We start from the raw sequence: 15,005 nt of genomic DNA, 5'->3' as shown, positions 1-15,005 counted from the left end.
AAGTCATTGTGTCGAATAACTTGAAATTTAGTGTTTCGTTAAATATCGTATAACAAACTTGTTTCATTTATCTCAATTTTTGCACGCGAACTGTTTACTTGTTATATGTTGGGCTTTGGGTATTGTTTAGTTGGGATATTGCTCAATCATACCTGGGCCTGTTTACTAATTTTAATAATCTAAGGTTTTAATTTTCGGTCAGTCAATGTGTTAAGTTGTAGGCTAGTTGTCTTGATCTAATAATGACTTGACAGGGACTTGACTTTGGCGATTGATGACTAGTACTGGGACTTGACTTTTTACATTTTTTGCAAAGGACCTTGTGTAGATCTAATTAATTTTTTAAATGACTTTGAACTGGACTGAAGTCATTTTGAAATGACTTGTTTACAACGCGACTGAGATCTATGAAAGTTACTAGCTTATAGATAAAACAAGTACTCGGTTTACATGTCAAATACATTTTAGAAGTTTAACATAAATGGGTTATTTACAGTTTTACATATGTGTGTTGATAATTCGCTTTACTTTAAGAGGGATTCGCAAACATGTCAAATATTGTTCCAATGTAACATACAGTATTTATTCCATCTTAAAACGAACATTCTACATTTGTAGTCAAAGGTGTAACTTGGACCAATTAATTGTCTATCGCATGCAATGTTTTAAAATAGCAAGTTTCTTGCAAACGTATAAAACTGATATCTATCCAAATATAAGTATTTATTTTTATACATAAGTATTAACCGGAAGTATTGTTATAAGAAATAAAGCCCTCGAAAAACATCAAGAAATACTTTCTTTTTTTCACTATGGACCATGCAGTCTTCAAATTTTTTTTTATGTTAAACGATAAACATTAATAAGTAAAATACAACAAACCAGACAACTTACGAAATGGTAATGTTCTCCGAGCACACAAAATCCGATGCTGCAATAAAAATAAAAGTATTCAAGATTAGGCAGCCTATCACCATTTGATTTCATGTCTTTTTAGATTGTAATGTAAAGCTTTAGCGTTGTTCGTTTATTTGTTTTTTTATTACTTGGAAAACGTTTGTCAAACTATATTAGGCCAAACTTCAACACAAAACGTTTCTGTTACGGATATCAATGAACTTAAACGGAGTATCTTTATGACAGGGATGTGAACTCGCTTTTAAACTACTCTATAGTCAAACTCGCGGCCCGAGTCAATCCTATAACATAAATCTGAGTCCCGAAAGTAACTCTAGCAAAGTTAAACGACTTATTCGAGTACCGAGTCCGAAAATACTTCCCAGCCTTGTATTCTACACATGCAAGTAACTGAAATATTAGGGTAAATCTACAGCAATATTTTTGCTTGTAGAACACTGTTCCGCTGACGATTATTTTAACCCGAGTGAAACCAGGATCAGACATTTTTTAAAGAAATATAATTTTTAGAAAGTTTGCACACTTACTGGTGAAAGGAGTGGGATCTGTGTCTGTAGTCAGAGCTCCAGTCAAAGGCATCTCTCCTGTTGATTCTACTGCTATGTTAAGGCATACGTCGGTACCGGCATCTCTCTTTGACCGCGCAAGATCCGCAAGTTGCAGTTCACCCAACACGTCGTTCAGTATAATGGTCGTGGTTCCCTAATGTTAAACAACAAGAAACTTAAACGCTGCGAGTCCTGGTCGAGCGGTGGCAAAACTACAGCATTTCCGGTGGGCGTCAGTTAAGTAATTTTGATGAATATAATATGAGTGATCGGTTTATTTGTTTTGTCGGAAAGCATTCTGAGGGAAGGTGTGGGATATAGTTTTTACCTAACATTTTTTAAGGGAGGGACAACGCTGTAAAGTGCCTGCTGATTTAACATTTAGGAAGGGCGTCATTTGGCAAAATACCCCTATGGGTTACGTAGACTACTTTAAACCGTATTTAGGGGTTCTTAAATTTGGGTCCGTGTACCCCTTGGGTTACGTGGACAATATTTAGGGGGTACATGAAAGGCTAAATAAAATATTGGTGTATAATTAAAAAATCGAATAAATGTTTTAGAAGAAAGGAGTTTAATGGAAAAACCGGTTTGGTATAATTTTCTTAGATGTGTTTAGACTTTATTACGTTTTCAAATATATTGGTCTGAAAACAGCAGGTTTCTTAAGTCTGCAAGTTTTTTGACAGCTATTTAGGACGACAGCTCTAATAGGTCCACAAGAAACAAAACTTGTTTTAGGGGGTCCGTGTTAAAACCGTTTAAGCAGAACCCTTTTCCTAATTAAAAGTGTATAGTTAGAAAAATGGGATTAATAGTTTTGGGCAAACGTACGACCGAAAACAGCAGGTTTCTCGAGTCCTTGCTTGTTTTTTAACGTCACACCTGAACAATTTCACTCTAACCAATAAACATTTTGCGGGTCGGCCGCTGGAGAAAATTTACCACACGCGAGGGAAACTGTAAGAAAATCACGTACCGTTTGGAATGTAACTTGAAGGATGTTTACGGCCGAGCTGGGTGCTGTATCGCCCAGGGAAAAGTATACAGCACCTTCGGCATTGTTGGTTACTACGAATACAATGGTGATGGAACCGCCGACGGGAAACGTCAAAGTAGCGAAGAGTGGATTGGTCGGGGTGACCGATAAATCAACGCTTGTGCCTTCCTACATGAGATAACAAAGAAAACACACAATAAAACCTAAAAAGCAACAATACCTAAAGCAGAAAACTGTATAAAACCATAGCATTATTACTAACGACATAGTAAGGCCAAATACGCAGTAATATCCAGTACAGAATAAGATCTACATAGGGCGTGGGGTTTGTGGTTGGGTAAGGTGTTGTTTAGGCCTGATTGTGGCCATTTAGACGGGTTTAAGACTTATTCTGTTTTAAAAGGTTTTACAACTATTAGTTATAAGTCCTATTTTGGTCTTATTCCTAACTGTGTTTTATTTCGTCGTAAATGTTCTTCTTATTTCGGTACTATGGCTGAAGTCCATAATTAAGGCTTTGCAAATATGTTGTTAATATGGATAAGGCGGCAAAAAACTTCAACAAAAACGGACACCGAAATAAAAAAGCCTAAATTTGTTTCGGTAGTATGAAGCTTCGTTGCGTTTATCAAACTCTTTAAAAAAAAATACTTTTTATGTCGAAATTGGATCGTTGGCCAAAATTCAATTTGCGGAAAATCCAATTTGAAAACCCGCGTTTATTTGTTTCCAATCGGCAAAACTTTTAATTTAAAAGGGGTTGTTACCCATTAGGAAAACAAAACGATTCGCATATAGCTCGTAATACCCGCATAGTTTACTATAACAATAGTTGCACTTTAAGGAGTTAAATGCAAGGCAACAGATAAAAGCTCGCCATGGTCTGATGCCCCCGTTCCCTCGAATCGTACGCTGCTCAGTGCTATACAAACAACTTTAACTGTAACTGTTGCAATAAAATATTATATACAGCCGTAATATTACAGTTTTTGAAGTTTTATATATAATCTTACAAATAGCAGTAATATCTCAGTTTTTATCTCACCGGTATAACGATGTTCACTCTACACATGGTTTGCCTAATTCTGTTTGCCAGTGCTTGCAAAACATTAAATTCATCCATATTGAAAGTGTGTTCGATGTTGGGGTCATTGGCGACCTGGTCGGTCACCAAACGGTTAACAATGGGACCCGGTCCGTAAGCCACCACGTACAGAGTAACTCCTATCGCACGAAGCTGCAAGGCAAAGGAATGACGGATTAAAGGAGGACACAAAGAGTGAAATCGCAAAAGGAATGGCGACTATAGCGATTGGTGAAATTTCTGTTGTGTTAAACTTAAATTTTCGAGCCGCCTTATGTTCCAGTTTCTTTATAATACAGTTTTCAAATTAGTCACTAATAGCTTGATTTTTCAAAAATTATTTGAGATGTACTCAAAACCAAATATAACGCTAGTTTGTTGGCAAATATATTGGTACTAGACGAAATACCCGGCGTTTCCCAGGTTAAATATAATATTTACCAGTTTAATTCTAAACCAGCGGTGCCCAGGTTAAATAGAATATTTCCAAGTTTAATTTTAACTGGCATAGGATTACTGCCGTTGTCTGTGAGAAATATCCTGATGCCTAATGAAAGTATATTAAGGCAAACCGCTATAGTAAGCGCAATATTTCGCGAGTTCTGAGTTAGTTGTTCACAGACTGAATTGGTTGCGAAGCCCTGGGTTAAACGGTATACACACATAAGTACATTTGTAACTGCGTTGCGAAGTATCATCGGCTAACGAAACTTTTGAATTTCAGTTTAGCGAAAGAAAACTTGCGAGAAGTGTCTGACGTCTGAAGTTTGCTGGGAGTAGTTTTTTCGCTAAACTTACCGCGTCCGCTGGCGTGAGGACGTCCGCTTCATCACTGTTGCTGGCAAACACGTAAACGATCCTCGGTACACCTTGGTCCACAGGCCGCGCACCATTTGTCGTGTTGAACTGATCCGCCAAGGCAGTCAACGCTGTGGCGAGTTTCTTCGTAGCTGAAAATTGTTTCAAAGCTGGTCAGCAGGTCGCTATTGTGTATTGTGTTGGGCAAAATGCTCTCAGAGCTTTTAAAGGCCTACTACCCCTATACGGCAACAGACTACTGTCGATTCCAGTATTTGGCATCGGGTATCAGCTTTCATCTAGATCTAATATCATTAGATATACCTCGGTAATACTTAAGAAATTTTAACTTAGTGATTAATGTCTTGGGAGATTTGTCCAAACTGACCAGTGATTTCCGATTTTTAGGATGGTGGCCGATATCCAATGCCAAGTGGTAGTTTTCACTCATTCCAATAAATTATATTGGAATTTAAGCAAAGGTTTGCGACCGAATGCAGCGAATTCTACCACGAAAATAAAATTCGTCTAAAACCATTGGTTTAACAAGTGAAAGTGGCTAAACTTTTAAAATTAAGGCAAAGTTTGGTCAGTAAACGAAATATTAATAGCGTATGGAATTTTCAATTCACAATTTTGCTTCTCAGAACATAGTAATAACGTCAATGGGTAACATATCGAATTACGATACTTTTTACACAAAAGATCGGCATCGGAATAAAATGTTAAGCATCAGTCATCCCTGACTGATGTCTGCTAGTCAGGAAGTAGGCCTACACTGCGCCGCTAATCGGCTTATCAAAGTTTATTACCTCCTCCGTTGTATGTAATTCCCATCAACGTGCTGTTAAAGCTTGCGAAGTTAGTGGTCGCTGAAAAGTTAACTATAACGCCGCCGGTGTAGGTTGAAATGCCAACTTGTACACTGTTCTGCGCCACCATAAGGCCTTCCATAGTTTTCGCGATAACGTTCAGCTGATCCTGAAATTGTGCCATGCTGCCGCTGTTGGTGTCGTCGACCAGAAACCAGACGTCCAATTTATCCGGCGTGCAAACTGTTGGAAAATACCCATCTTTGTAAATGGCCCTATTTGTCTAATTCTAAATAGATTAATCAGGTGGCCCTATATAAAGACAAATTGTTTAGAATTCTCGACAAGCTTTCGCACAACTGTGATGCTTTACGAGGCAAAATAGATAATTCAATACAATTTGTCTTTATATCATGCCCCCTGATTTCTCTATGAAAAAATACCAAAGATAATCGTGCCAGATTAGTCATTGAGCGACTATTAGCATGACTTTTTGAGAGTGTCAAATAAAATGCTATCGCATCCCTGACACAAGTATAGCTATCAATAGTTTCATTTTGGCCTAAAATATATAATGTTTTGACTAAATTGTAACCTTTTAGAAATACATTGATTTAAACACTGTATTGTTGAATAAGCAGTACATTAGTGTCTTGGCTTCGTTAGTCACTTGATTTTGATGTTTTACTGACTACCGGTGGAACACAAATCAGTTATGTTTTAGCTGGTAGTGAGTAAAATATGTAAAACGTGTGGTTGACGATGCCAAGAGACTAATGCAGTACTTGAAACAACAAGAAGTTATTGAAATCAATGTACTTCTGATAGGTCAACATTTCTCATTTTTAAGATGAAAAAATAATCACCCTACTTAAAAGCTACAGGTCAGCCGAACTAAACGACATTACCGTTATCAGCGTCGAACGCTTGAACTTTCTCGATGAACTCTGTGGCGTTTCCACCCAAGTTGTCGGCGAACCATTGCGCTTGTTCTTCAACAGAGTTCGGAATGGGACCAAAGATTGTCAATATCGTGATATAGACTCGCATTATGAACGCAGAAATGAGTGGGACACTAAAAAAGACAAATAAGGGTACGACTTTGTTGTATAAATTTCAGCGTTGCAATGACTTAAGTTAATGATAAAGACTTGACTTGACTTAGGTCACTGTTTTTAAATGACTTGACTTGACTCAAGTCTTTGAAACAAAATCTTTTTTCGGCTCAAATCAATAGAGTTCTTTAAAACCGACAAAATCCCAGTAAAAACGAAAAGATTTTCATGCGAAGCGCAAACAAAGTGAGGGACAATACTAGAGCTGAATAGTTTAGCGTAGCCTATAGCAAATAGATCAGTTAAGTAAAATTCCATGAAACCAATTTAAAGTGTTTGTAAAGGAGTGACTAAATTTACTGAAAATAACATATTTTACACTAGCTTTCTGCTTCTTGGGTCACGAGGTGTTTAAACAACTTTTATTAGGTTTGCATATTTTTAAAAAAGTTTGCGAACAGCTGCCTTGGCGTAAACTAGATTAAAAAAAAGTAGTTTAGCAATCGCTGCCTTAGCGCAAACAGCTTTAAAAAAAATTTAGCCATCGCTGCCTTAGCGTAAAAAACATTTATAAAAAAGAAGAAAAGCTTTAGTAATCACAGGTAGCAATTTGAAACTTTTTTCGAATATCTCTATGTATTTTCAACACGCGGTCAATTTGATTTTACTTTACGAGTTTAGCACAACCTTAACCTCCGCACAACTTCAGAACAATAATAAACCTGCCTTTGTCGCCGGCCGGTACAATTTTATAAAAAAAAAAATTCGAATTAAAAAAGGAAAGGTGCCGTAATAACAGTTGTTACGGAATCTGATAAATTCGGCAAGAAAGGATGTCTAAGTCGTTGACCATAAATCCCGTATTTCAGAAAAACTAAATTTTTACCTTACACAAGAAATTGCTAGATTTAAATCTGCCTTGACACAAACTTAATTATTTACCTGGTATCAAGAATACCGGGTGCCTCTCCGCCGAAACCCAACAAGCCTGCTACGGTGTTGAAGAAAGCATTACTCGTAGCAGTCGTGAGAACTCCTTCATCGATCTGACCAAGATGGTAACACGTTAGTTTAAGTATGTATCAAAAAGAGGCCGGTATAGCGTACACCTTTCTGGATGCAGGCTGTTTAATGGTCACCTGGGTTATGTACATTAAAAATATAAATGAACAATGCTAGACATTGCTTTATGTTACTCCGTTTTTGACAGGCTATATTTTCAGGTATAACTTACCAACGATATAAAATAACATATAATAACTAGGGCGAATATTTTTTGACTTGTAAAAAAAAGTCTAAATTTTGTCAAAATTTAAACGTTACTAAGTCAAAAACGAATAAAAAAGCACATAAATCGCTTACAAAATTACAAAAAAATAAAGTCAGCTCTTTATAATTGGTCGTTCGGTTATTTTGAAATTTATTTTTCATTTTATTAAAAAAAAATTAGTTTTGATATAAGTCAAGTCATTTTAACCGTATTACATCTTTATTAGAGCAATATACAGTATAAAAAAACGCGTAATTAACGACGCCTAGGTTATTTAAATCAATGTATTTCTAACAGGTCAAAATTTTGTCAAAATAAATTTTTTTCAGGTCAAAATTTGTCAAAATTTTAATTTTCAGGTCAACATTTCCTATTTTTTTGTCAGAAAATATTCGCCCTAATAAAAACCAATACAACCGCCCAGGGAGAAAACGACTGTTAACAACAGCCATTCTGAATTGGTCCATTGAATAAACATTAACAGTTGACATATCGGTGATACACGTATGGCCGAGGTCGTCCAAACCTAATCAGAGCCGATAGTTGTTTTTTTAGCCTTAATTGCTTGCATAAAGAAAATCTGGTCGACTTGCTGGGTAAGTATTGAAGGATCCCGATAGTGGCTGGTTTCAAATGACTTGACTTGACTTAAGTCTTTTAGACAGATGAATTGGGTTTAAATGAGGTGTTTTCAATAAGAATTTTTTTGTAAAATAGGAAAATTTATCCTAACTTTTGCACAAGAAACAATTTGCCTAATGTATGTTGGGTTTTTAGTATTTTTTAGTTAACGTATTGCTCATAATCGAAAGAGTTTATCCAATTTCAATAGCTTAAGGTGTACTTTTATTACAAAGACTTGAATTTGACTTGCTCTCTAGTCTAAACTATGATTGACTGGGACTTTGTTATTTCTTCAAACATACTTGACTGGGGACTTCAGTCATTGTAAAAATGGCTTTACAGGGACTTTAGTTATTTAAAAATGACTTTGAAACTGACACACCAAATGCCGCCCGAAGGTCCCTTACAAAATCACTTGTTTACAACACTCACACTCCAAATTCCGCCTGAACCTCCTATTCCGCTTCCGTCGCCAGATACGTCACCTGACCCGTCGCCCGACCCGTCAATGTCGTTGCCGAAGTCGGTCAGCACCAAAGCAAGTCGTTTCATGAGGTCGTTGTCGGCTGCAAATAGTTCAGTGTCGTCCAAAACTTTAAGGGTGGCGCCGACTACATCCTCGCCCACAGCGCCCGGCGTAATCGTCAGATCGACCGACCGCGCCGTTCGGATGTTGCTGTTAATAGATCAGTGTTGTAATGACTTAAGTGACTTGACTTTAGGGCAATTAAGACACCGTTTTCAAATAACTTAACTTGACTTGATTTAACTTTTTGGTCGAAATTACTTTTATCAAAAAAATCGTGACTTGACTTAAGTGCACTTCAGTCACTGTTTTGGAATGACTTAACTTGACTTAAGTCTTTTGGGCAAACTTACTTGACTTAAGTAATTTGGAAAAATAACTTGATTTAAAATAAATTCTTTTCATTAATCAATTATTTATAAAATTGGTTTATTTATCTTAATCTTTACACACAAAACAATTTGCTTGCTATATGTTGCGTTTATGTTATTCTTTACTTCAGTTATTGCCAATAACCGGAGTAGTTCGTCAGTTTTAATAGTTTAAAGATTTATTTGTCCGACAATGACTTGACTTAAGTTGACTTGCCTTAAAATGACTTGACTGGGACTTGACTTGCGCAATTGATGACTTGGACTGGGACTTGACTTGTTATTTATTCAAAAAGACTTGACTTTGAATTTATTCTCCGAATGACTTGACTGGTACTTTCAAAAATGACTTAAAACACTGGAATAGATCGCTGTGGGTTTTAGGGCGGGGCTGCGGAGTCGAACTCGAGACTCGAGTAAGTCTACGCGCACCCGAGTCCGATGTGCACTATGCACTAATAGTTTTTAAAATCGATAAGGCCGTAAACTGTTTCTTGTGGGGTCGGTCGAGGGACTTGGGACTCGAGTAAGGCTACGCAAAACTATCTGAGTACCGAGTCTGACGAGCGAATGGGCAGTCTTAAATATCAAAACTGGTAAGGCCGTAAGCTGTAAACTGTAAAGGTGAAATAACATGTATTGTAGCCCCTGCAGCTTGTTAACCGAAGCCTGTCTTGTGCCTTTTTCACGTACGTGTTCGCATTTGCCTTTTTCGTGTGCTTTTGTGTTTGCGTGTCGCGCACGTGGCAACTGGTGTCATTCATCAGAACACGCTGAGCGAATACAAGCTTGCCACTACACTCAAATATTTTTCAACCATGCATTGTAGGTGGATGAAATACATAACACCTTAATGAGTTGATTGCTGAATATCAACCTTATTTTAGTTTCGTAAATGGGTAAAATACAGGCTGCGGAGTCGGAGCCGAACTCGAGACTCGTAAGTTTGCAATAAGCTAACTTAATTTTCTGCTTTTCTACAGCTATACGAAGTAGTACATTCGCCATTTAACCCACGAATACAATTAAAGTAATATTACTTCCGATATCGTGCACGTCACTGTACCCTGGTAATTTATTAAAGCATTTTGTTGTTCTAAATGGCTTAAAGTGCGACATAAAGAGAATAAGTGGCACTTGTAATTGGTACTTCATAAAGCTGTTCAATTTAGCTAAAAAAGTTCAAAAATGTTTGGTATGCTGTAGCCGGGCTTCGGAGTCGGACTCGGGACCCCAGTAAGGCTACGAATACTAGAGTTCGTTTTGCGCTTTGCTGTACCAAATTCCAAAACTGATAAGGTCGTAAATTGTAAATTACGAAATTGGTTTGTTTTACTGGAGGCTCGGACTTGAGATTCTATTAGGCCTACATTAGACTATCCGAGTACCGAGTCCGACGTGCGCATGCGCAACACCAAATTTTGAAATTGCTGTAAATTGCAAAGGTGGAATGGCATAGCAATCTTTTCTAATCACGTATTGTAGGTGCATAAGGTATATCAAACCTCTATAAGTGCATTGCTGAATACCCACCTTATATAAGCTACGTAAATTGGCGTAATACAGGCTGTAGAGTCGAAACCGAAGCTCGTATTCAATTTATTGGGGGCAGTCGCAATCGGGACTCAGGCTATTTTTAAACCGACTCCGCAGCCCAGGTTTATACTTTAGTTGGCTGTGTAAGGCAGTGACACCTTGTTGGAGCAAAATAAAACAGTCGGGTTTAGTCGATGCATAACTTTTTTTTCTGTTTTTTTTTTCGACGTTGGCAGGTTTTTATTGTTTTAATTACGGTTCGCCTATATTACTGCATTTTAAAGAAACTTCGTGTAGCGCAGGGCATCCGACAGGCTGTTAAGTAGGTTTCCTGTAATTTATGTTGCATAAATAAATAAGAAAACACTGGTTGCCTAAAAATGTAATGAAGCCGTTCCATTCGGCTTATAATTGCCGCGGTTAGATGAACTTTTATTCGTGGACAATTGACCATATCCTACGCAGTGGCTGTGAGACCCTGTGTTGAGAAGGTTTGTCACATAAAATGCGTTTAGCTGTAGGAAATTGGTGGCCGTCTAAAAACGAAATGTGCCCGTAATTTTCGGCTTATGATAAATATTTGCGGCGGTTTCGATACGTTTTAATCTGAAAAAAACCCTCAAAAGTGGCGGTTGCAAGTCCTAACGTTCGACTAGAATGTGTGCAACGCTCGCCGTCTGCCTCAGAAAACAAAAAAAATAAATGAAGCCCTATGTTCGGTTGATAAACGTGGCAGTTTGAGAAAGTTTTAATTGATGAAAACCGGCCTTGGTAAAGTAATGGTTGCGAGTCAATTTTTAGCAAGTCAGGTAAAAAAACAACAGATTTAATAACAAACAAGTATATTTAGTTATATTCTAGTCGAAACCAATGGTGTGGTTGTCAAACCTTTTATTTTAAAAAAGCCTCCCTTAAATAACCTTATCAAGCTTAGCCTACACACCCCAAAATTGTTACTAACCAAGATTGTCACAATACTGGCTACATTAGTGCTCCAAGAGGTTTTAACCTGTAAGGATAACTTGAATCTGATTGGAACGCCTTGGAAATGGTACAGCTCCAAACACAATGAAGCAATCGAAAATATATTATGAAAAAACGACTTTTAATGCTTACTTCAGAGATTTAATTCCACTTACTGTTTCACAACTTTTGACGAGTGTGTAATCTGCGTTGCAACCAAGACGAGCAGAACCGTCTTTAAGGCGAATCCGCCGAGAGTCCTGCGACCGTTCATTTTTATTCACTATCAACTATACAAACTTCCACCAATTTAAACCTAAAACTTAATTGTATAGGCTGGGTAAATAACAGAGCGCATACCGAAGTTGATACCGATTTAAAAATAAGGATTACAACAAATAGCCCAACTCATTTCTTACATGTTTAGAACATATTTATGCAGGTTTTATTTCGACCTACGTTTTAATACTAATATAAACCGACCGTCCTTTATTTTATCGCAGAGTGACTTAGATATTTTAAATTTGTTCTATGTAGACCCAACAGATTCATCTAACCTATGAAGTCTTGTCGACGCCTTAGATACTAAACCTAGCGGAGTTCACTGCAGATATACCAGTGGTCGCTTTTTTCTCATAAACACACCTGTATTTTTTACTTCTTCAGTCGTCGTGAGTCTTCGTGGACAAATTTGTCATCGTTTCCGACCTTACATAATCAGGTGTTTTCCGCCGTTTGTTCTGTGGGTCCGAGCCGAACAGTTTACAACAAAAGATTGAGTTAAAAGAATGGACAGGCCATTTGTGTATAAAAATTCATTAAAAGAAGATTTTTACCAACATGAAAAAAGTCTAAGTCATGAAACTTAGTCGGTTGAAGAAAATAACACAAATCATCAGCAAAGTTACTAAAACCGAAACATTTTTAATAGTACAGTAAATATGATTGATGCAGTTTCTATAAAGGCATATAACTGCGTCATTTATTAAAGACTATCCGCAATACAGTATTTTATGTTGGATTGCCTGCAGAAATATGCTAGTTTATAGTGCAAAGTTCTGTTAACCATTCGAATCTGCTTTTTTGTGCTAACGAATATTGTAGGGGTGGGCAAATGTATTCAATGAAAGAGCCATTTGCAGAAAATAAAAAAAATGATTGATGCAGTTTCTATAAAGGCATATAACTGCGTCATTTCTTAAAGACTATCCGCAATACAGTATATTATGTTGGATTGCCTGCAGAAATATGTTAGCTTATAGTGCAAAGTTCTGTTAACCATTCGAATCTGCTTTTTTGTGCTAACGAATATTGCAAGGGTGGGCAAATGTATTCAATGAAACAGCCATTTGCGGAAAATACAAGTACCAGAGAACCTCAAATTATTTCAATACAAAAACGGTAAATAATGTAAGTTCAGCAATAATAACAGAATAGTATAACAAAACGGTAATAGTTAACAAAATAATAATAACGGTATTAACAAAATAACACGCACAATATTTATCAATATCAGTCTTTTGTTTGATTTTTTAATCTCTAACACCTTAGCAATGAAATTGCGTTGCTAAACTCTTCGGATTTTATGTCTATAGTTCTAACTCTTCGGATTCTATGTCAATAGTGCTACGTTATGAACGAAATGAAAAAGAAAAAAACACATAAGATTAGTAAACACGCCCGAATATGAGCATTACCATAACTAAAAAGACAAAAAACGCAATATACTTCAGGCTAAATTTTAAGTGCAAAAACTAACAACACTGTTTGGGCGTAATGCCTCTTAATTCAACAGTACAAAAACTCTAAAGTCTAAACGTACCTGAATTCCTACGGTACTTACGCGTTGTTGTGAGTCTTACTTTAACTTCAGCCGGTGTAACTTTTTATCACTTAGATTTACAGTTTGCTTGCACTAATTTCCCACTTTAAGAATTGTCCAGTCACCAGTCAGTTGTAGTTATGAACAGCTGCCCGTACTACGACAGCTTCGATTAAGATCAAGAGGCGAAGTAATAATTACACAAGTAAGGTGAAGGCACTTTTAATCAAGAATTTTTGGGGCGCAAAGTAATCAACTAATCATTGAAGCGCAAATTATCTAATTTCGTCTAAGAAGTGACTGGCGCTGTAAATGGGAAATTGGGTGCGTTATACACTTTGTACAAAGCAAAAATTCAACCACGTATGGTAACAAAAGAATTAAGGAATATTTATACATGAATGATGGTCAAATCAACCTAAGTATTTCGCTTTGCATCGCTTAAATCTTTGTGACTACTACCTTAAATGTATTAATCTGCTTTTACAGAATATTTTATCTTTTTTTCTTATATAGTAATTAATAATACAATATTTTTATTTTTATTGAGCTAAACCTTCGCGCTATAGTAACGACAGCCTTCATTTAAGCACAACAAGTTTTATTGTAAAATAACGCGGGATTGAGTGTTGTGAAAAAGGCAGCCGTTTCCTTCGTTTAAATTATTTGTTCAAACTGCACTAAAACGTGCCGACTTCTTTATCAAAACACTGCGTGGGCCTTCAGAAAATCAGCTCCAAGTAATGTTGGAGTAACATCGGCCACAATAAACTTTCCTTTAAATCTGCCTGAAGGAAAAACCATCGATATCAAACGAGAACCTTACCTTCGAATTTCGGTGCCATTAGCAGCGACAAGAGTTATTGGTTTGCGCAACGCATCAGCTTGCTGATATTACTATTCTCTAAAAGGCCTATGGCTTGATAATGAATTTCAGAGCCAAAAAGGTCGAGTTGATCGACATCTTCTTGATTAAGACGTTTCGATACGAACTTGTATCATTTTAAGTTAGTATGACTGAGAAGTAAATCAAAACATCACTTATAAAAGCGGGGACGCAATTGTTCGTTCTGAGTTTCTAGTCAGGGCATTAATTTTCTATTAGCCCTTTTGGGGTTTGAAATTCATTACCAAGCAACAGAAAACGAGCTATGAAACGCTTAAATCGGCCCTGAAAGCAATTGCATCCTAAGTGACATACAGCAAAAAAGATTTGTCCCTCATTTAATGTAAGTTGGCCAGATATGGTTACATCCCGGGATGTTCGATACTTGACATTTTACTTACCATCCTGGTATCCGACATTTTAAACAGAAAGTATAGCGATTCCAAACCAAATAACGTCATTACTATGCGTAAATAATCAAACTAGATCAGGGGTTCTTAAACTTTTTTTTACCGCGGACCCCTAAAATTTTATTTTCCTTCGCCTCGGTAGACGAGAAATTTTCAACCCTCGGTAGACGAGAAATTTTCAATAATTACGTCACAATACAAATAGACCTCAGAAATCTGCCGATTTCGGTCCAAAAAATGTGTAAGTGTAATGGATTCAACATTTAGTTCAAATCGTTTTAATTTTAATTAAACTTTTTTTAAAAATTGACTAATTTTTAAATATACACTAATATTTCAATTTGGCCTTCATGGACCCCCTAAAACTAGTTCACGGACCCCC

Source organism: Ascidiella aspersa, chromosome 5 (genome assembly GCF_963924565.1).
Source record: "Ascidiella aspersa chromosome 5, kaAscAspe10.2, whole genome shotgun sequence".
NCBI classification, from domain to species: Eukaryota; Metazoa; Chordata; class Ascidiacea; order Phlebobranchia; family Ascidiidae; genus Ascidiella; species Ascidiella aspersa.
This window is presented reverse-complemented; position numbering follows the sequence as displayed.